We start from the raw sequence: 19,744 nt of genomic DNA, 5'->3' as shown, positions 1-19,744 counted from the left end.
ACCACAGCAGTTGAGACCCATAGTGCTCAGAGCCATTTCTCGAAAGGACAGTCACAAATTGCTCCGTTTTCACTCCTTGTCGGCAATCACACCGCGCCTCAGGTAACAAGCACATCTGAAGCCCCATTGTGCACTCGACTGTTCATGCCAACTCACTGCCTCGCACTTTACTACTGTGTACCACTCTTGTCGTCCAACTGCAAAAGACTGGGCCACAACACGTTTCCGCGTCTCCATTGCACTGCGCAAACTACGAAACGCTCCCCAAACATGGCACTCACCAATGCAGACGACTTTTCCGACTTTACACGACGCTCACGCAACGCTCACGCAACGCTCACGCTAGTGACAGCCTTATTTAGAGCTTGACGTCGCGCCCAAGCGAGTGAGCACATTTCGCCTACGGCTTAGGCCGCCCACCTAGTGTGGCTGCTCGGTGTCTGCAGGCAGCGAGGGGCTGCAACCTTCCCGTGTTCGCGCCTATGTCACCTCTGCTTGCTTGTCAGAGACAGAGTATCGCAAAACATACAACTCACTCCATGAATTGATTGCTACGGCATCTGTCATCAGCAGTCACAACTAGCAACACCAGTAGCAGCCGACTGCACGTAAAGAATGGGAATGTGCAGTGGGATTTTTGTGAACTCGGCGCAAGGCAGATCTTTCCGACATAGGTTTGAGAATCTTAAGGGAGGACTTGTACTGTTTCTAAATTCAGTGTAGCGGTGGGAGGAGGGTGCTTCTTGCGCGTAACAGTACGCTTGCCAATTGTGGCTGCTAATCGTTCGCTCGTATCTGCCTTGACACATTCGCTGGCTGTGAATTATTCCACTTGCATGGCAGTGTGGACATGTTGGTGTGTTAAAAATTCTGGAGGCGCTGGGTATCGATCCCAGTACCTCTCGCATGCTAAGCGAGCGCTCTACCATCTGAGCTACGCCCCCTGATGACAAATAGTGCTACATACAACCATATCAATACCACAGACCCTTGCACTCTCATTATTCCGCAGACAAACACTACTCTCAATGTGGCCGCGAGGGTGTCTTTCAGGTTTTCTGCATTCTGTATCGAATCGTAGTTGGCCAAAATTAAAGTGGCACGCACAACGTCGAAAATAGCGTTCGGCCACCACTCTGAGTAAGACGGACGTGTTGTCCACTCTCTAGACTTCATTGAGGTTAGGCCGTTATACCTAAGACAGATTTGCAGTCGATGACACCTCGACAACAGCCGGTCCTCACATTTACGTCTTGCTCTCCTTACGTCAGTATACATCATATGAGTCTGTGACGCTGGCTTTGCAACATCTTGCGTGTCTTTAGGCTCGCCGCGACCAACACTTACCATGCACTGTCCACAAAACATGGAGGCGCCGGGGCTTGAACCCGGGACCTTTCACATGCAAAGCGAACGCTCTACCAACTGAGCTACGCCCCCAAGCGCAACAGAGCTGCGCTGTTTTCCTTTCTTTGCTACTCTGAAGTGCACGGACCTGATGGTTGGTTGGTTTGTAGGGGTGAAGGGACCAGTGTACAAAGGCGCGGTCACGTTCATATACACATGAGTTCCAAGTAGTTTCGATGTTCTGGTGTTACGACTACAAATTCCGTCTGTATTTAACGTCTTAAATTGAAAGGACTGTCGACTGATGACCACAGCAGTTGAGACCCATAGTGCTCAGAGCCATTTCTCGAAAGGACAGTCACAAATTGCTCCGTTTTCACTCCTTGTCGGCAATCACACCGCGCCTCAGGTAACAAGCACATCTGAAGCCCCATTGTGCACTCGACTGTTCATGCCAACTCACTGCCTCGCACTTTACTACTGTGTACCACTCTTGTCGTCCAACTGCAAAAGACTGGGCCACAACACGTTTCCGCGTCTCCATTGCACTGCGCAAACTACGAAACGCTCCCCAAACATGGCACTCACCAATGCAGACGACTTTTCCGACTTTACACGACGCTCACGCAACGCTCACGCTAGTGACAGCCTTATTTAGAGCTTGACGTCGCGCCCAAGCGAGTGAGCACATTTCGCCTACGGCTTAGGCCGCCCACCTAGTGTGGCTGCTCGGTGTCTGCAGGCAGCGAGGGGCTGCAACCTTCCCGTGTTCGCGCCTATGTCACCTCTGCTTGCTTGTCAGAGACAGAGTATCGCAAAACATACAACTCACTCCATGAATTGATTGCTACGGCATCTGTCATCAGCAGTCACAACTAGCAACACCAGTAGCAGCCGACTGCACGTAAAGAATGGGAATGTGCAGTGGGATTTTTGTGAACTCGGCGCAAGGCAGATCTTTCCGACATAGGTTTGAGAATCTTAAGGGAGGACTTGTACTGTTTCTAAATTCAGTGTAGCGGTGGGAGGAGGGTGCTTCTTGCGCGTAACAGTACGCTTGCCAATTGTGGCTGCTAATCGTTCGCTCGTATCTGCCTTGACACATTCGCTGGCTGTGAATTATTCCACTTGCATGGCAGTGTGGACATGTTGGTGTGTTAAAAATTCTGGAGGCGCTGGGTATCGATCCCAGTACCTCTCGCATGCTAAGCGAGCGCTCTACCATCTGAGCTACGCCCCCTGATGACAAATAGTGCTACATACAACCATATCAATACCACAGACCCTTGCACTCTCATTATTCCGCAGACAAACACTACTCTCAATGTGGCCGCGAGGGTGTCTTTCAGGTTTTCTGCATTCTGTATCGAATCGTAGTTGGCCAAAATTAAAGTGGCACGCACAACGTCGAAAATAGCGTTCGGCCACCACTCTGAGTAAGACGGACGTGTTGTCCACTCTCTAGACTTCATTGAGGTTAGGCCGTTATACCTAAGACAGATTTGCAGTCGATGACACCTCGACAACAGCCGGTCCTCACATTTACGTCTTGCTCTCCTTACGTCAGTATACATCATATGAGTCTGTGACGCTGGCTTTGCAACATCTTGCGTGTCTTTCGGCTCGCCGCGACCAACACTTACCATGCACTGTCCACAAAACATGGAGGCGCCGGGGCTTGAACCCGGGACCTTTCACATGCAAAGCGAACGCTCTACCAACTGAGCTACGCCCCCAAGCGCAACAGAGCTGCGCTGTTTTCCTTTCTTTGCTACTCTGAAGTGCACGGACCTGATGGTTGGTTGGTTTGTAGGGGTGAAGGGACCAGTGTACAAAGGCGCGGTCACGTTCATATACACATGAGTTCCAAGTAGTTTCGATGTTCTGGTGTTACGACTACAAATTCCGTCTGTATTTAACGTCTTAAATTGAAAGGACTGTCGACTGATGACCACAGCAGTTGAGACCCATAGTGCTCAGAGCCATTTCTCGAAAGGACAGTCACAAATTGCTCCGTTTTCACTCCTTGTCGGCAATCACACCGCGCCTCAGGTAACAAGCACATCTGAAGCCCCATTGTGCACTCGACTGTTCATGCCAACTCACTGCCTCGCACTTTACTACTGTGTACCACTCTTGTCGTCCAACTGCAAAAGACTGGGCCACAACACGTTTCCGCGTCTCCATTGCACTGCGCAAACTACGAAACGCTCCCCAAACATGGCACTCACCAATGCAGACGACTTTTCCGACTTTACACGACGCTCACGCTAGTGACAGCCTTATTTAGAGCTTGACGTCGCGCCCAAGCGAGTGAGCACATTTCGCCTACGGCTTAGGCCGCCCACCTAGTGTGGCTGCTCGGTGTCTGCAGGCAGCGAGGGGCTGCAACCTTCCCGTGTTCGCGCCTATGTCACCTCTGCTTGCTTGTCAGAGACAGAGTATCGCAAAACATACAACTCACTCCATGAATTGATTGCTACGGCATCTGTCATCAGCAGTCACAACTAGCAACACCAGTAGCAGCCGACTGCACGTAAAGAATGGGAATGTGCAGTGGGATTTTTGTGAACTCGGCGCAAGGCAGATCTTTCCGACATAGGTTTGAGAATCTTAAGGGAGGACTTGTACTGTTTCTAAATTCAGTGTAGCGGTGGGAGGAGGGTGCTTCTTGCGCGTAACAGTACGCTTGCCAATTGTGGCTGCTAATCGTTCGCTCGTATCTGCCTTGACACATTCGCTGGCTGTGAATTATTCCACTTGCATGGCAGTGTGGACATGTTGGTGTGTTAAAAATTCTGGAGGCGCTGGGTATCGATCCCAGTACCTCTCGCATGCTAAGCGAGCGCTCTACCATCTGAGCTACGCCCCCTGATGACAAATAGTGCTACATACAACCATATCAATACCACAGACCCTTGCACTCTCATTATTCCGCAGACAAACACTACTCTCAATGTGGCCGCGAGGGTGTCTTTCAGGTTTTCTGCATTCTGTATCGAATCGTAGTTGGCCAAAATTAAAGTGGCACGCACAACGTCGAAAATAGCGTTCGGCCACCACTCTGAGTAAGACGGACGTGTTGTCCAATCTCTAGACTTCATTGAGGTTAGGCCGTTATACCTAAGACAGATTTGCAGTCGATGACACCTCGACAACAGCCGGTCCTCACATTTACGTCTTGCTCTCCTTACGTCAGTATACATCATATGAGTCTGTGACGCTGGCTTTGCAACATCTTGCGTGTCTTTAGGCTCGCCGCGACCAACACTTACCATGCACTGTCCACAAAACATGGAGGCGCCGGGGCTTGAACCCGGGACCTTTCACATGCAAAGCGAACGCTCTACCAACTGAGCTACGCCCCCAAGCGCAACAGAGCTGCGCTGTTTTCCTTTCTTTGCTACTCTGAAGTGCACGGACCTGATGGTTGGTTGGTTTGTAGGGGTGAAGGGACCAGTGTACAAAGGCGCGGTCACGTTCATATACACATGAGTTCCAAGTAGTTTCGATGTTCTGGTGTTACGACTACAAATTCCGTCTGTATTTAACGTCTTAAATTGAAAGGACTGTCGACTGATGACCACAGCAGTTGAGACCCATAGTGCTCAGAGCCATTTCTCGAAAGGACAGTCACAAATTGCTCCGTTTTCACTCCTTGTCGGCAATCACACCGCGCCTCAGGTAACAAGCACATCTGAAGCCCCATTGTGCACTCGACTGTTCATGCCAACTCACTGCCTCGCACTTTACTACTGTGTACCACTCTTGTCGTCCAACTGCAAAAGACTGGGCCACAACACGTTTCCGCGTCTCCATTGCACTGCGCAAACTACGAAACGCTCCCCAAACATGGCACTCACCAATGCAGACGACTTTTCCGACTTTACACGACGCTCACGCAACGCTCACGCTAGTGACAGCCTTATTTAGAGCTTGACGTCGCGCCCAAGCGAGTGAGCACATTTCGCCTACGGCTTAGGCCGCCCACCTAGTGTGGCTGCTCGGTGTCTGCAGGCAGCGAGGGGCTGCAACCTTCCCGTGTTCGCGCCTATGTCACCTCTGCTTGCTTGTCAGAGACAGAGTATCGCAAAACATACAACTCACTCCATGAATTGATTGCTACGGCATCTGTCATCAGCAGTCACAACTAGCAACACCAGTAGCAGCCGACTGCACGTAAAGAATGGGAATGTGCAGTGGGATTTTTGTGAACTCGGCGCAAGGCAGATCTTTCCGACATAGGTTTGAGAATCTTAAGGGAGGACTTGTACTGTTTCTAAATTCAGTGTAGCGGTGGGAGGAGGGTGCTTCTTGCGCGTAACAGTACGCTTGCCAATTGTGGCTGCTAATCGTTCGCTCGTATCTGCCTTGACACATTCGCTGGCTGTGAATTATTCCACTTGCATGGCAGTGTGGACATGTTGGTGTGTTAAAAATTCTGGAGGCGCTGGGTATCGATCCCAGTACCTCTCGCATGCTAAGCGAGCGCTCTACCATCTGAGCTACGCCCCCTGATGACAAATAGTGCTACATACAACCATATCAATACCACAGACCCTTGCACTCTCATTATTCCGCAGACAAACACTACTCTCAATGTGGCCGCGAGGGTGTCTTTCAGGTTTTCTGCATTCTGTATCGAATCGTAGTTGGCCAAAATTAAAGTGGCACGCACAACGTCGAAAATAGCGTTCGGCCACCACTCTGAGTAAGACGGACGTGTTGTCCACTCTCTAGACTTCATTGAGGTTAGGCCGTTATACCTAAGACAGATTTGCAGTCGATGACACCTCGACAACAGCCGGTCCTCACATTTACGTCTTGCTCTCCTTACGTCAGTATACATCATATGAGTCTGTGACGCTGGCTTTGCAACATCTTGCGTGTCTTTAGGCTCGCCGCGACCAACACTTACCATGCACTGTCCACAAAACATGGAGGCGCCGGGGCTTGAACCCGGGACCTTTCACATGCAAAGCGAACGCTCTACCAACTGAGCTACGCCCCCAAGCGCAACAGAGCTGCGCTGTTTTCCTTTCTTTGCTACTCTGAAGTGCACGGACCTGATGGTTGGTTGGTTTGTAGGGGTGAAGGGACCAGTGTACAAAGGCGCGGTCACGTTCATATACACATGAGTTCCAAGTAGTTTCGATATTCTGGTGTTACGACTACAAATTCCGTCTGTATTTAACGTCTTAAATTGAAAGGACTGTCGACTGATGACCACAGCAGTTGAGACCCATAGTGCTCAGAGCCATTTCTCGAAAGGACAGTCACAAATTGCTCCGTTTTCACTCCTTGTCGGCAATCACACCGCGCCTCAGGTAACAAGCACATCTGAAGCCCCATTGTGCACTCGACTGTTCATGCCAACTCACTGCCTCGCACTTTACTACTGTGTACCACTCTTGTCGTCCAACTGCAAAAGACTGGGCCACAACACGTTTCCGCGTCTCCATTGCACTGCGCAAACTACGAAACGCTCCCCAAACATGGCACTCACCAATGCAGACGACTTTTCCGACTTTACACGACGCTCACGCAACGCTCACGCTAGTGACAGCCTTATTTAGAGCTTGACGTCGCGCCCAAGCGAGTGAGCACATTTCGCCTACGGCTTAGGCCGCCCACCTAGTGTGGCTGCTCGGTGTCTGCAGGCAGCGAGGGGCTGCAACCTTCCCGTGTTCGCGCCTATGTCACCTCTGCTTGCTTGTCAGAGACAGAGTATCGCAAAACATACAACTCACTCCATGAATTGATTGCTACGGCATCTGTCATCAGCAGTCACAACTAGCAACACCAGTAGCAGCCGACTGCACGTAAAGAATGGGAATGTGCAGTGGGATTTTTGTGAACTCGGCGCAAGGCAGATCTTTCCGACATAGGTTTGAGAATCTTAAGGGAGGACTTGTACTGTTTCTAAATTCAGTGTAGCGGTGGGAGGAGGGTGCTTCTTGCGCGTAACAGTACGCTTGCCAATTGTGGCTGCTAATCGTTCGCTCGTATCTGCCTTGACACATTCGCTGGCTGTGAATTATTCCACTTGCATGGCAGTGTGGACATGTTGGTGTGTTAAAAATTCTGGAGGCGCTGGGTATCGATCCCAGTACCTCTCGCATGCTAAGCGAGCGCTCTACCATCTGAGCTACGCCCCCTGATGACAAATAGTGCTACATACAACCATATCAATACCACAGACCCTTGCACTCTCATTATTCCGCAGACAAACACTACTCTCAATGTGGCCGCGAGGGTGTCTTTCAGGTTTTCTGCATTCTGTATCGAATCGTAGTTGGCCAAAATTAAAGTGGCACGCACAACGTCGAAAATAGCGTTCGGCCACCACTCTGAGTAAGACGGACGTGTTGTCCACTCTCTAGACTTCATTGAGGTTAGGCCGTTATACCTAAGACAGATTTGCAGTCGATGACACCTCGACAACAGCCGGTCCTCACATTTACGTCTTGCTCTCCTTACGTCAGTATACATCATATGAGTCTGTGACGCTGGCTTTGCAACATCTTGCGTGTCTTTAGGCTCGCCGCGACCAACACTTACCATGCACTGTCCACAAAACATGGAGGCGCCGGGGCTTGAACCCGGGACCTTTCACATGCAAAGCGAACGCTCTACCAACTGAGCTACGCCCCCAAGCGCAACAGAGCTGCGCTGTTTTCCTTTCTTTGCTACTCTGAAGTGCACGGACCTGATGGTTGGTTGGTTTGTAGGGGTGAAGGGACCAGTGTACAAAGGCGCGGTCACGTTCATATACACATGAGTTCCAAGTAGTTTCGATGTTCTGGTGTTACGACTACAAATTCCGTCTGTATTTAACGTCTTAAATTGAAAGGACTGTCGACTGATGACCACAGCAGTTGAGACCCATAGTGCTCAGAGCCATTTCTCGAAAGGACAGTCACAAATTGCTCCGTTTTCACTCCTTGTCGGCAATCACACCGCGCCTCAGGTAACAAGCACATCTGAAGCCCCATTGTGCACTCGACTGTTCATGCCAACTCACTGCCTCGCACTTTACTACTGTGTACCACTCTTGTCGTCCAACTGCAAAAGACTGGGCCACAACACGTTTCCGCGTCTCCATTGCACTGCGCAAACTACGAAACGCTCCCCAAACATGGCACTCACCAATGCAGACGACTTTTCCGACTTTACACGACGCTCACGCAACGCTCACGCTAGTGACAGCCTTATTTAGAGCTTGACGTCGCGCCCAAGCGAGTGAGCACATTTCGCCTACGGCTTAGGCCGCCCACCTAGTGTGGCTGCTCGGTGTCTGCAGGCAGCGAGGGGCTGCAACCTTCCCGTGTTCGCGCCTATGTCACCTCTGCTTGCTTGTCAGAGACAGAGTATCGCAAAACATACAACTCACTCCATGAATTGATTGCTACGGCATCTGTCATCAGCAGTCACAACTAGCAACACCAGTAGCAGCCGACTGCACGTAAAGAATGGGAATGTGCAGTGGGATTTTTGTGAACTCGGCGCAAGGCAGATCTTTCCGACATAGGTTTGAGAATCTTAAGGGAGGACTTGTACTGTTTCTAAATTCAGTGTAGCGGTGGGAGGAGGGTGCTTCTTGCGCGTAACAGTACGCTTGCCAATTGTGGCTGCTAATCGTTCGCTCGTATCTGCCTTGACACATTCGCTGGCTGTGAATTATTCCACTTGCATGGCAGTGTGGACATGTTGGTGTGTTAAAAATTCTGGAGGCGCTGGGTATCGATCCCAGTACCTCTCGCATGCTAAGCGAGCGCTCTACCATCTGAGCTACGCCCCCTGATGACAAATAGTGCTACATACAACCATATCAATACCACAGACCCTTGCACTCTCATTATTCCGCAGACAAACACTACTCTCAATGTGGCCGCGAGGGTGTCTTTCAGGTTTTCTGCATTCTGTATCGAATCGTAGTTGGCCAAAATTAAAGTGGCACGCACAACGTCGAAAATAGCGTTCGGCCACCACTCTGAGTAAGACGGACGTGTTGTCCACTCTCTAGACTTCATTGAGGTTAGGCCGTTATACCTAAGACAGATTTGCAGTCGATGACACCTCGACAACAGCCGGTCCTCACATTTACGTCTTGCTCTCCTTACGTCAGTATACATCATATGAGTCTGTGACGCTGGCTTTGCAACATCTTGCGTGTCTTTAGGCTCGCCGCGACCAACACTTACCATGCACTGTCCACAAAACATGGAGGCGCCGGGGCTTGAACCCGGGACCTTTCACATGCAAAGCGAACGCTCTACCAACTGAGCTACGCCCCCAAGCGCAACAGAGCTGCGCTGTTTTCCTTTCTTTGCTACTCTGAAGTGCACGGACCTGATGGTTGGTTGGTTTGTAGGGGTGAAGGGACCAGTGTACAAAGGCGCGGTCACGTTCATATACACATGAGTTCCAAGTAGTTTCGATGTTCTGGTGTTACGACTACAAATTCCGTCTGTATTTAACGTCTTAAATTGAAAGGACTGTCGACTGATGACCACAGCAGTTGAGACCCATAGTGCTCAGAGCCATTTCTCGAAAGGACAGTCACAAATTGCTCCGTTTTCACTCCTTGTCGGCAATCACACCGCGCCTCAGGTAACAAGCACATCTGAAGCCCCATTGTGCACTCGACTGTTCATGCCAACTCACTGCCTCGCACTTTACTACTGTGTACCACTCTTGTCGTCCAACTGCAAAAGACTGGGCCACAACACGTTTCCGCGTCTCCATTGCACTGCGCAAACTACGAAACGCTCCCCAAACATGGCACTCACCAATGCAGACGACTTTTCCGACTTTACACGACGCTCACGCAACGCTCACGCTAGTGACAGCCTTATTTAGAGCTTGACGTCGCGCCCAAGCGAGTGAGCACATTTCGCCTACGGCTTAGGCCGCCCACCTAGTGTGGCTGCTCGGTGTCTGCAGGCAGCGAGGGGCTGCAACCTTCCCGTGTTCGCGCCTATGTCACCTCTGCTTGCTTGTCAGAGACAGAGTATCGCAAAACATACAACTCACTCCATGAATTGATTGCTACGGCATCTGTCATCAGCAGTCACAACTAGCAACACCAGTAGCAGCCGACTGCACGTAAAGAATGGGAATGTGCAGTGGGATTTTTGTGAACTCGGCGCAAGGCAGATCTTTCCGACATAGGTTTGAGAATCTTAAGGGAGGACTTGTACTGTTTCTAAATTCAGTGTAGCGGTGGGAGGAGGGTGCTTCTTGCGCGTAACAGTACGCTTGCCAATTGTGGCTGCTAATCGTTCGCTCGTATCTGCCTTGACACATTCGCTGGCTGTGAATTATTCCACTTGCATGGCAGTGTGGACATGTTGGTGTGTTAAAAATTCTGGAGGCGCTGGGTATCGATCCCAGTACCTCTCGCATGCTAAGCGAGCGCTCTACCATCTGAGCTACGCCCCCTGATGACAAATAGTGCTACATACAACCATATCAATACCACAGACCCTTGCACTCTCATTATTCCGCAGACAAACACTACTCTCAATGTGGCCGCGAGGGTGTCTTTCAGGTTTTCTGCATTCTGTATCGAATCGTAGTTGGCCAAAATTAAAGTGGCACGCACAACGTCGAAAATAGCGTTCGGCCACCACTCTGAGTAAGACGGACGTGTTGTCCACTCTCTAGACTTCATTGAGGTTAGGCCGTTATACCTAAGACAGATTTGCAGTCGATGACACCTCGACAACAGCCGGTCCTCACATTTACGTCTTGCTCTCCTTACGTCAGTATACATCATATGAGTCTGTGACGCTGGCTTTGCAACATCTTGCGTGTCTTTAGGCTCGCCGCGACCAACACTTACCATGCACTGTCCACAAAACATGGAGGCGCCGGGGCTTGAACCCGGGACCTTTCACATGCAAAGCGAACGCTCTACCAACTGAGCTACGCCCCCAAGCGCAACAGAGCTGCGCTGTTTTCCTTTCTTTGCTACTCTGAAGTGCACGGACCTGATGGTTGGTTGGTTTGTAGGGGTGAAGGGACCAGTGTACAAAGGCGCGGTCACGTTCATATACACATGAGTTCCAAGTAGTTTCGATGTTCTGGTGTTACGACTACAAATTCCGTCTGTATTTAACGTCTTAAATTGAAAGGACTGTCGACTGATGACCACAGCAGTTGAGACCCATAGTGCTCAGAGCCATTTCTCGAAAGGACAGTCACAAATTGCTCCGTTTTCACTCCTTGTCGGCAATCACACCGCGCCTCAGGTAACAAGCACATCTGAAGCCCCATTGTGCACTCGACTGTTCATGCCAACTCACTGCCTCGCACTTTACTACTGTGTACCACTCTTGTCGTCCAACTGCAAAAGACTGGGCCACAACACGTTTCCGCGTCTCCATTGCACTGCGCAAACTACGAAACGCTCCCCAAACATGGCACTCACCAATGCAGACGACTTTTCCGACTTTACACGACGCTCACGCAACGCTCACGCTAGTGACAGCCTTATTTAGAGCTTGACGTCGCGCCCAAGCGAGTGAGCACATTTCGCCTACGGCTTAGGCCGCCCACCTAGTGTGGCTGCTCGGTGTCTGCAGGCAGCGAGGGGCTGCAACCTTCCCGTGTTCGCGCCTATGTCACCTCTGCTTGCTTGTCAGAGACAGAGTATCGCAAAACATACAACTCACTCCATGAATTGATTGCTACGGCATCTGTCATCAGCAGTCACAACTAGCAACACCAGTAGCAGCCGACTGCACGTAAAGAATGGGAATGTGCAGTGGGATTTTTGTGAACTCGGCGCAAGGCAGATCTTTCCGACATAGGTTTGAGAATCTTAAGGGAGGACTTGTACTGTTTCTAAATTCAGTGTAGCGGTGGGAGGAGGGTGCTTCTTGCGCGTAACAGTACGCTTGCCAATTGTGGCTGCTAATCGTTCGCTCGTATCTGCCTTGACACATTCGCTGGCTGTGAATTATTCCACTTGCATGGCAGTGTGGACATGTTGGTGTGTTAAAAATTCTGGAGGCGCTGGGTATCGATCCCAGTACCTCTCGCATGCTAAGCGAGCGCTCTACCATCTGAGCTACGCCCCCTGATGACAAATAGTGCTACATACAACCATATCAATACCACAGACCCTTGCACTCTCATTATTCCGCAGACAAACACTACTCTCAATGTGGCCGCGAGGGTGTCTTTCAGGTTTTCTGCATTCTGTATCGAATCGTAGTTGGCCAAAATTAAAGTGGCACGCACAACGTCGAAAATAGCGTTCGGCCACCACTCTGAGTAAGACGGACGTGTTGTCCACTCTCTAGACTTCATTGAGGTTAGGCCGTTATACCTAAGACAGATTTGCAGTCGATGACACCTCGACAACAGCCGGTCCTCACATTTACGTCTTGCTCTCCTTACGTCAGTATACATCATATGAGTCTGTGACGCTGGCTTTGCAACATCTTGCGTGTCTTTAGGCTCGCCGCGACCAACACTTACCATGCACTGTCCACAAAACATGGAGGCGCCGGGGCTTGAACCCGGGACCTTTCACATGCAAAGCGAACGCTCTACCAACTGAGCTACGCCCCCAAGCGCAACAGAGCTGCGCTGTTTTCCTTTCTTTGCTACTCTGAAGTGCACGGACCTGATGGTTGGTTGGTTTGTAGGGGTGAAGGGACCAGTGTACAAAGGCGCGGTCACGTTCATATACACATGAGTTCCAAGTAGTTTCGATGTTCTGGTGTTACGACTACAAATTCCGTCTGTATTTAACGTCTTAAATTGAAAGGACTGTCGACTGATGACCACAGCAGTTGAGACCCATAGTGCTCAGAGCCATTTCTCGAAAGGACAGTCACAAATTGCTCCGTTTTCACTCCTTGTCGGCAATCACACCGCGCCTCAGGTAACAAGCACATCTGAAGCCCCATTGTGCACTCGACTGTTCATGCCAACTCACTGCCTCGCACTTTACTACTGTGTACCACTCTTGTCGTCCAACTGCAAAAGACTGGGCCACAACACGTTTCCGCGTCTCCATTGCACTGCGCAAACTACGAAACGCTCCCCAAACATGGCACTCACCAATGCAGACGACTTTTCCGACTTTACACGACGCTCACGCAACGCTCACGCTAGTGACAGCCTTATTTAGAGCTTGACGTCGCGCCCAAGCGAGTGAGCACATTTCGCCTACGGCTTAGGCCGCCCACCTAGTGTGGCTGCTCGGTGTCTGCAGGCAGCGAGGGGCTGCAACCTTCCCGTGTTCGCGCCTATGTCACCTCTGCTTGCTTGTCAGAGACAGAGTATCGCAAAACATACAACTCACTCCATGAATTGATTGCTACGGCATCTGTCATCAGCAGTCACAACTAGCAACACCAGTAGCAGCCGACTGCACGTAAAGAATGGGAATGTGCAGTGGGATTTTTGTGAACTCGGCGCAAGGCAGATCTTTCCGACATAGGTTTGAGAATCTTAAGGGAGGACTTGTACTGTTTCTAAATTCAGTGTAGTGGTGGGAGGAGGGTGCTTCTTGCGCGTAACAGTACGCTTGCCAATTGTGGCTGCTAATCGTTCGCTCGTATCTGCCTTGACACATTCGCTGGCTGTGAATTATTCCACTTGCATGGCAGTGTGGACATGTTGGTGTGTTAAAAATTCTGGAGGCGCTGGGTATCGATCCCAGTACCTCTCGCATGCTAAGCGAGCGCTCTACCATCTGAGCTACGCCCCCTGATGACAAATAGTGCTACATACAACCATATCAATACCACAGACCCTTGCACTCTCATTATTCCGCAGACAAACACTACTCTCAATGTGGCCGCGAGGGTGTCTTTCAGGTTTTCTGCATTCTGTATCGAATCGTAGTTGGCCAAAATTAAAGTGGCACGCACAACGTCGAAAATAGCGTTCGGCCACCACTCTGAGTAAGACGGACGTGTTGTCCACTCTCTAGACTTCATTGAGGTTAGGCCGTTATACCTAAGACAGATTTGCAGTCGATGACACCTCGACAACAGCCGGTCCTCACATTTACGTCTTGCTCTCCTTACGTCAGTATACATCATATGAGTCTGTGACGCTGGCTTTGCAACATCTTGCGTGTCTTTAGGCTCGCCGCGACCAACACTTACCATGCACTGTCCACAAAACATGGAGGCGCCGGGGCTTGAACCCGGGACCTTTCACATGCAAAGCGAACGCTCTACCAACTGAGCTACGCCCCCAAGCGCAACAGAGCTGCGCTGTTTTCCTTTCTTTGCTACTCTGAAGTGCACGGACCTGATGGTTGGTTGGTTTGTAGGGGTGAAGGGACCAGTGTACAAAGGCGCGGTCACGTTCATATACACATGAGTTCCAAGTAGTTTCGATGTTCTGGTGTTACGACTACAAATTCCGTCTGTATTTAACGTCTTAAATTGAAAGGACTGTCGACTGATGACCACAGCAGTTGAGACCCATAGTGCTCAGAGCCATTTCTCGAAAGGACAGTCACAAATTGCTCCGTTTTCACTCCTTGTCGGCAATCACACCGCGCCTCAGGTAACAAGCACATCTGAAGCCCCATTGTGCACTCGACTGTTCATGCCAACTCACTGCCTCGCACTTTACTACTGTGTACCACTCTTGTCGTCCAACTGCAAAAGACTGGGCCACAACACGTTTCCGCGTCTCCATTGCACTGCGCAAACTACGAAACGCTCCCCAAACATGGCACTCACCAATGCAGACGACTTTTCCGACTTTACACGACGCTCACGCTAGTGACAGCCTTATTTAGAGCTTGACGTCGCGCCCAAGCGAGTGAGCACATTTCGCCTACGGCTTAGGCCGCCCACCTAGTGTGGCTGCTCGGTGTCTGCAGGCAGCGAGGGGCTGCAACCTTCCCGTGTTCGCGCCTATGTCACCTCTGCTTGCTTGTCAGAGACAGAGTATCGCAAAACATACAACTCACTCCATGAATTGATTGCTACGGCATCTGTCATCAGCAGTCACAACTAGCAACACCAGTAGCAGCCGACTGCACGTAAAGAATGGGAATGTGCAGTGGGATTTTTGTGAACTCGGCGCAAGGCAGATCTTTCCGACATAGGTTTGAGAATCTTAAGGGAGGACTTGTACTGTTTCTAAATTCAGTGTAGCGGTGGGAGGAGGGTGCTTCTTGCGCGTAACAGTACGCTTGCCAATTGTGGCTGCTAATCGTTCGCTCGTATCTGCCTTGACACATTCGCTGGCTGTGAATTATTCCACTTGCATGGCAGTGTGGACATGTTGGTGTGTTAAAAATTCTGGAGGCGCTGGGTATCGATCCCAGTACCTCTCGCATGCTAAGCGAGCGCTCTACCATCTGAGCTACGCCCCCTGATGACAAATAGTGCTACATACAACCATATCAATACCACAGACCCTTGCACTCTCATTATTCCGCAGACAAACACTACTCTCAATGTGGCCGCGAGGGTGTCTTTCAGGTTTTCTGCATTCTGTATCGAATCGTAGTTGGCCAAAATTAAAGTGGCACGCACAACGTCGAAAATAGCGTTCGGCCACCACTCTGAGTAAGACGGACGTGTTGTCCACTCTCTAGACTTCATTGAGGTTAGGCCGTTATACCTAAGACAGATTTGCAGTCGATGACACCTCGACAACAGCCGGTCCTCACATTTACGTCTTGCTCTCCTTACGTCAGTATACATCATATGAGTCTGTGACGCTGGCTTTGCAACATCTTGCGTGTCTTTAGGCTCGCCGCGACCAACACTTACCATGCACTGTCCACAAAACATGGAGGCGCCGGGGCTTGAACCCGGGACCTTCCACATGCAAAGCGAACGCTCTACCAACTGAGCTACGCCCCCAAGCGCAACAGAGCTGCGCTGTTTTCCTTTCTTTGCTACTCTGAAGTGCACGGACCTGATGGTTGGTTGGTTTGTAGGGGTGAAGGGACCAGTGTACAAAGGCGCGGTCACGTTCATATACACATGAGTTCCAAGTAGTTTCGATGTTCTGGTGTTACGACTACAAATTCCGTCTGTATTTAACGTCTTAAATTGAAAGGACTGTCGACTGATGACCACAGCAGTTGAGACCCATAGTGCTCAGAGCCATTTCTCGAAAGGACAGTCACAAATTGCTCCGTTTTCACTCCTTGTCGGCAATCACACCGCGCCTCAGGTAACAAGCACATCTGAAGCCCCATTGTGCACTCGACTGTTCATGCCAACTCACTGCCTCGCACTTTACTACTGTGTACCACTCTTGTCGTCCAACTGCAAAAGACTGGGCCACAACACGTTTCCGCGTCTCCATTGCACTGCGCAAACTACGAAACGCTCCCCAAACATGGCACTCACCAATGCAGACGACTTTTCCGACTTTACACGACGCTCACGCTAGTGACAGCCTTATTTAGAGCTTGACGTCGCGCCCAAGCGAGTGAGCACATTTCGCCTACGGCTTAGGCCGCCCACCTAGTGTGGCTGCTCGGTGTCTGCAGGCAGCGAGGGGCTGCAACCTTCCCGTGTTCGCGCCTATGTCACCTCTGCTTGCTTGTCAGAGACAGAGTATCGCAAAACATACAACTCACTCCATGAATTGATTGCTACGGCATCTGTCATCAGCAGTCACAACTAGCAACACCAGTAGCAGCCGACTGCACGTAAAGAATGGGAATGTGCAGTGGGATTTTTGTGAACTCGGCGCAAGGCAGATCTTTCCGACATAGGTTTGAGAATCTTAAGGGAGGACTTGTACTGTTTCTAAATTCAGTGTAGCGGTGGGAGGAGGGTCCTTCTTGCGCGTAACAGTACGCTTGCCAATTGTGGCTGCTAATCGTTCGCTCGTATCTGCCTTGACACATTCGCTGGCTGTGAATTATTCCACTTGCATGGCAGTGTGGACATGTTGGTGTGTTAAAAATTCTGGAGGCGCTGGGTATCGATCCCAGTACCTCTCGCATGCTAAGCGAGCGCTCTACCATCTGAGCTACGCCCCCTGATGACAAATAGTGCTACATACAACCATATCAATACCACAGACCCTTGCACTCTCATTATTCCGCAGACAAACACTACTCTCAATGTGGCCGCGAGGGTGTCTTTCAGGTTTTCTGCATTCTGTATCGAATCGTAGTTGGCCAAAATTAAAGTGGCACGCACAACGTCGAAAATAGCGTTCGGCCACCACTCTGAGTAAGACGGACGTGTTGTCCACTCTCTAGACTTCATTGAGGTTAGGCCGTTATACCTAAGACAGATTTGCAGTCGATGACACCTCGACAACAGCCGGTCCTCACATTTACGTCTTGCTCTCCTTACGTCAGTATACATCATATGAGTCTGTGACGCTGGCTTTGCAACATCTTGCGTGTCTTTAGGCTCGCCGCGACCAACACTTACCATGCACTGTCCACAAAACATGGAGGCGCCGGGGCTTGAACCCGGGACCTTTCACATGCAAAGCGAACGCTCTACCAACTGAGCTACGCCCCCAAGCGCAACAGAGCTGCGCTGTTTTCCTTTCTTTGCTACTCTGAAGTGCACGGACCTGATGGTTGGTTGGTTTGTAGGGGTGAAGGGACCAGTGTACAAAGGCGCGGTCACGTTCATATACACATGAGTTCCAAGTAGTTTCGATGTTCTGGTGTTACGACTACAAATTCCGTCTGTATTTAACGTCTTAAATTGAAAGGACTGTCGACTGATGACCACAGCAGTTGAGACCCATAGTGCTCAGAGCCATTTCTCGAAAGGACAGTCACAAATTGCTCCGTTTTCACTCCTTGTCGGCAATCACACCGCGCCTCAGGTAACAAGCACATCTGAAGCCCCATTGTGCACTCGACTGTTCATGCCAACTCACTGCCTCGCACTTTACTACTGTGTACCACTCTTGTCGTCCAACTGCAAAAGACTGGGCCACAACACGTTTCCGCGTCTCCATTGCACTGCGCAAACTACGAAACGCTCCCCAAACATGGCACTCACCAATGCAGACGACTTTTCCGACTTTACACGACGCTCACGCTAGTGACAGCCTTATTTAGAGCTTGACGTCGCGCCCAAGCGAGTGAGCACATTTCGCCTACGGCTTAGGCCGCCCACCTAGTGTGGCTGCTCGGTGTCTGCAGGCAGCGAGGGGCTGCAACCTTCCCGTGTTCGCGCCTATGTCACCTCTGCTTGCTTGTCAGAGACAGAGTATCGCAAAACATACAACTCACTCCATGAATTGATTGCTACGGCATCTGTCATCAGCAGTCACAACTAGCAACACCAGTAGCAGCCGACTGCACGTAAAGAATGGGAATGTGCAGTGGGATTTTTGTGAACTCGGCGCAAGGCAGATCTTTCCGACATAGGTTTGAGAATCTTAAGGGAGGACTTGTACTGTTTCTAAATTCAGTGTAGCGGTGGGAGGAGGGTGCTTCTTGCGCGTAACAGTACGCTTGCCAATTGTGGCTGCTAATCGTTCGCTCGTATCTGCCTTGACACATTCGCTGGCTGTGAATTATTCCACTTGCATGGCAGTGTGGACATGTTGGTGTGTTAAAAATTCTGGAGGCGCTGGGTATCGATCCCAGTACCTCTCGCATGCTAAGCGAGCGCTCTACCATCTGAGCTACGCCCCCTGATGACAAATAGTGCTACATACAACCATATCAATACCACAGACCCTTGCACTCTCATTATTCCGCAGACAAACACTACTCTCAATGTGGCCGCGAGGGTGTCTTTCAGGTTTTCTGCATTCTGTATCGAATCGTAGTTGGCCAAAATTAAAGTGGCACGCACAACGTCGAAAATAGCGTTCGGCCACCACTCTGAGTAAGACGGACGTGTTGTCCACTCTCTAGACTTCATTGAGGTTAGGCCGTTATACCTAAGACAGATTTGCAGTCGATGACACCTCGACAACAGCCGGTCCTCACATTTACGTCTTGCTCTCCTTACGTCAGTATACATCATATGAGTCTGTGACGCTGGCTTTGCAACATCTTGCGTGTCTTTAGGCTCGCCGCGACCAACACTTACCATGCACTGTCCACAAAACATGGAGGCGCCGGGGCTTGAACCCGGGACCTTTCACATGCAAAGCGAACGCTCTACCAACTGAGCTACGCCCCCAAGCGCAACAGAGCTGCGCTGTTTTCCTTTCTTTGCTACTCTGAAGTGCACGGACCTGATGGTTGGTTGGTTTGTAGGGGTGAAGGGACCAGTGTACAAAGGCGCGGTCACGTTCATATACACATGAGTTCCAAGTAGTTTCGATGTTCTGGTGTTACGACTACAAATTCCGTCTGTATTTAACGTCTTAAATTGAAAGGACTGTCGACTGATGACCACAGCAGTTGAGACCCATAGTGCTCAGAGCCATTTCTCGAAAGGACAGTCACAAATTG

General features: G+C 50.5%; 24 non-coding genes across 24 annotated transcripts; all 24 read right to left on the bottom strand.

The window, feature by feature from the left end:
- Window positions 1–871: 871 nt before the first annotated feature.
- Trnaa-agc (transfer RNA alanine (anticodon AGC)) lies at window positions 872–944 on the bottom strand. Its single transcript has one exon. It is a non-coding gene; the product is annotated as a tRNA-Ala (tRNA).
- Window positions 945–1,367: 423 nt separating this feature from the next.
- Window positions 1,368–1,440, bottom strand: Trnaa-ugc (transfer RNA alanine (anticodon UGC)). The gene has a single exon. It is a non-coding gene; the product is annotated as a tRNA-Ala (tRNA).
- Window positions 1,441–2,514: 1,074 nt separating this feature from the next.
- On the bottom strand, window positions 2,515–2,587 carry Trnaa-agc (transfer RNA alanine (anticodon AGC)). The gene has a single exon. It is a non-coding gene; the product is annotated as a tRNA-Ala (tRNA).
- A 423-nt stretch (window positions 2,588–3,010) lies between these two features.
- Window positions 3,011–3,083, bottom strand: Trnaa-ugc (transfer RNA alanine (anticodon UGC)). The gene has a single exon. It is a non-coding gene; the product is annotated as a tRNA-Ala (tRNA).
- A 1,063-nt stretch (window positions 3,084–4,146) lies between these two features.
- On the bottom strand, window positions 4,147–4,219 carry Trnaa-agc (transfer RNA alanine (anticodon AGC)). The gene has a single exon. It is a non-coding gene; the product is annotated as a tRNA-Ala (tRNA).
- Window positions 4,220–4,642: 423 nt separating this feature from the next.
- Trnaa-ugc (transfer RNA alanine (anticodon UGC)) lies at window positions 4,643–4,715 on the bottom strand. Its single transcript has one exon. It is a non-coding gene; the product is annotated as a tRNA-Ala (tRNA).
- Window positions 4,716–5,789: 1,074 nt separating this feature from the next.
- Trnaa-agc (transfer RNA alanine (anticodon AGC)) lies at window positions 5,790–5,862 on the bottom strand. The gene has a single exon. It is a non-coding gene; the product is annotated as a tRNA-Ala (tRNA).
- Window positions 5,863–6,285: 423 nt separating this feature from the next.
- Trnaa-ugc (transfer RNA alanine (anticodon UGC)) lies at window positions 6,286–6,358 on the bottom strand. The gene has a single exon. It is a non-coding gene; the product is annotated as a tRNA-Ala (tRNA).
- Window positions 6,359–7,432: 1,074 nt separating this feature from the next.
- Window positions 7,433–7,505, bottom strand: Trnaa-agc (transfer RNA alanine (anticodon AGC)). Its single transcript has one exon. It is a non-coding gene; the product is annotated as a tRNA-Ala (tRNA).
- A 423-nt stretch (window positions 7,506–7,928) lies between these two features.
- Trnaa-ugc (transfer RNA alanine (anticodon UGC)) lies at window positions 7,929–8,001 on the bottom strand. The gene has a single exon. It is a non-coding gene; the product is annotated as a tRNA-Ala (tRNA).
- A 1,074-nt stretch (window positions 8,002–9,075) lies between these two features.
- Trnaa-agc (transfer RNA alanine (anticodon AGC)) lies at window positions 9,076–9,148 on the bottom strand. The gene has a single exon. It is a non-coding gene; the product is annotated as a tRNA-Ala (tRNA).
- A 423-nt stretch (window positions 9,149–9,571) lies between these two features.
- On the bottom strand, window positions 9,572–9,644 carry Trnaa-ugc (transfer RNA alanine (anticodon UGC)). Its single transcript has one exon. It is a non-coding gene; the product is annotated as a tRNA-Ala (tRNA).
- Window positions 9,645–10,718: 1,074 nt separating this feature from the next.
- On the bottom strand, window positions 10,719–10,791 carry Trnaa-agc (transfer RNA alanine (anticodon AGC)). The gene has a single exon. It is a non-coding gene; the product is annotated as a tRNA-Ala (tRNA).
- Window positions 10,792–11,214: 423 nt separating this feature from the next.
- On the bottom strand, window positions 11,215–11,287 carry Trnaa-ugc (transfer RNA alanine (anticodon UGC)). The gene has a single exon. It is a non-coding gene; the product is annotated as a tRNA-Ala (tRNA).
- Window positions 11,288–12,361: 1,074 nt separating this feature from the next.
- On the bottom strand, window positions 12,362–12,434 carry Trnaa-agc (transfer RNA alanine (anticodon AGC)). The gene has a single exon. It is a non-coding gene; the product is annotated as a tRNA-Ala (tRNA).
- Window positions 12,435–12,857: 423 nt separating this feature from the next.
- Trnaa-ugc (transfer RNA alanine (anticodon UGC)) lies at window positions 12,858–12,930 on the bottom strand. The gene has a single exon. It is a non-coding gene; the product is annotated as a tRNA-Ala (tRNA).
- A 1,074-nt stretch (window positions 12,931–14,004) lies between these two features.
- Trnaa-agc (transfer RNA alanine (anticodon AGC)) lies at window positions 14,005–14,077 on the bottom strand. Its single transcript has one exon. It is a non-coding gene; the product is annotated as a tRNA-Ala (tRNA).
- Window positions 14,078–14,500: 423 nt separating this feature from the next.
- Window positions 14,501–14,573, bottom strand: Trnaa-ugc (transfer RNA alanine (anticodon UGC)). Its single transcript has one exon. It is a non-coding gene; the product is annotated as a tRNA-Ala (tRNA).
- A 1,063-nt stretch (window positions 14,574–15,636) lies between these two features.
- Trnaa-agc (transfer RNA alanine (anticodon AGC)) lies at window positions 15,637–15,709 on the bottom strand. The gene has a single exon. It is a non-coding gene; the product is annotated as a tRNA-Ala (tRNA).
- A 423-nt stretch (window positions 15,710–16,132) lies between these two features.
- Trnaa-ugc (transfer RNA alanine (anticodon UGC)) lies at window positions 16,133–16,205 on the bottom strand. Its single transcript has one exon. It is a non-coding gene; the product is annotated as a tRNA-Ala (tRNA).
- A 1,063-nt stretch (window positions 16,206–17,268) lies between these two features.
- Window positions 17,269–17,341, bottom strand: Trnaa-agc (transfer RNA alanine (anticodon AGC)). The gene has a single exon. It is a non-coding gene; the product is annotated as a tRNA-Ala (tRNA).
- A 423-nt stretch (window positions 17,342–17,764) lies between these two features.
- Trnaa-ugc (transfer RNA alanine (anticodon UGC)) lies at window positions 17,765–17,837 on the bottom strand. The gene has a single exon. It is a non-coding gene; the product is annotated as a tRNA-Ala (tRNA).
- Window positions 17,838–18,900: 1,063 nt separating this feature from the next.
- On the bottom strand, window positions 18,901–18,973 carry Trnaa-agc (transfer RNA alanine (anticodon AGC)). Its single transcript has one exon. It is a non-coding gene; the product is annotated as a tRNA-Ala (tRNA).
- Window positions 18,974–19,396: 423 nt separating this feature from the next.
- Window positions 19,397–19,469, bottom strand: Trnaa-ugc (transfer RNA alanine (anticodon UGC)). The gene has a single exon. It is a non-coding gene; the product is annotated as a tRNA-Ala (tRNA).
- Between the last annotated feature and the right edge of the window lie 275 nt (window positions 19,470–19,744).

The sequence above is a fragment of the Schistocerca cancellata genome, chromosome 10 (genome assembly GCF_023864275.1).
Source record: "Schistocerca cancellata isolate TAMUIC-IGC-003103 chromosome 10, iqSchCanc2.1, whole genome shotgun sequence".
NCBI classification, from domain to species: Eukaryota; Metazoa; Arthropoda; class Insecta; order Orthoptera; family Acrididae; genus Schistocerca; species Schistocerca cancellata.
Note: the sequence above shows the minus strand (reverse complement) of the source record. Positions and strands in the feature narration are given on the sequence as shown.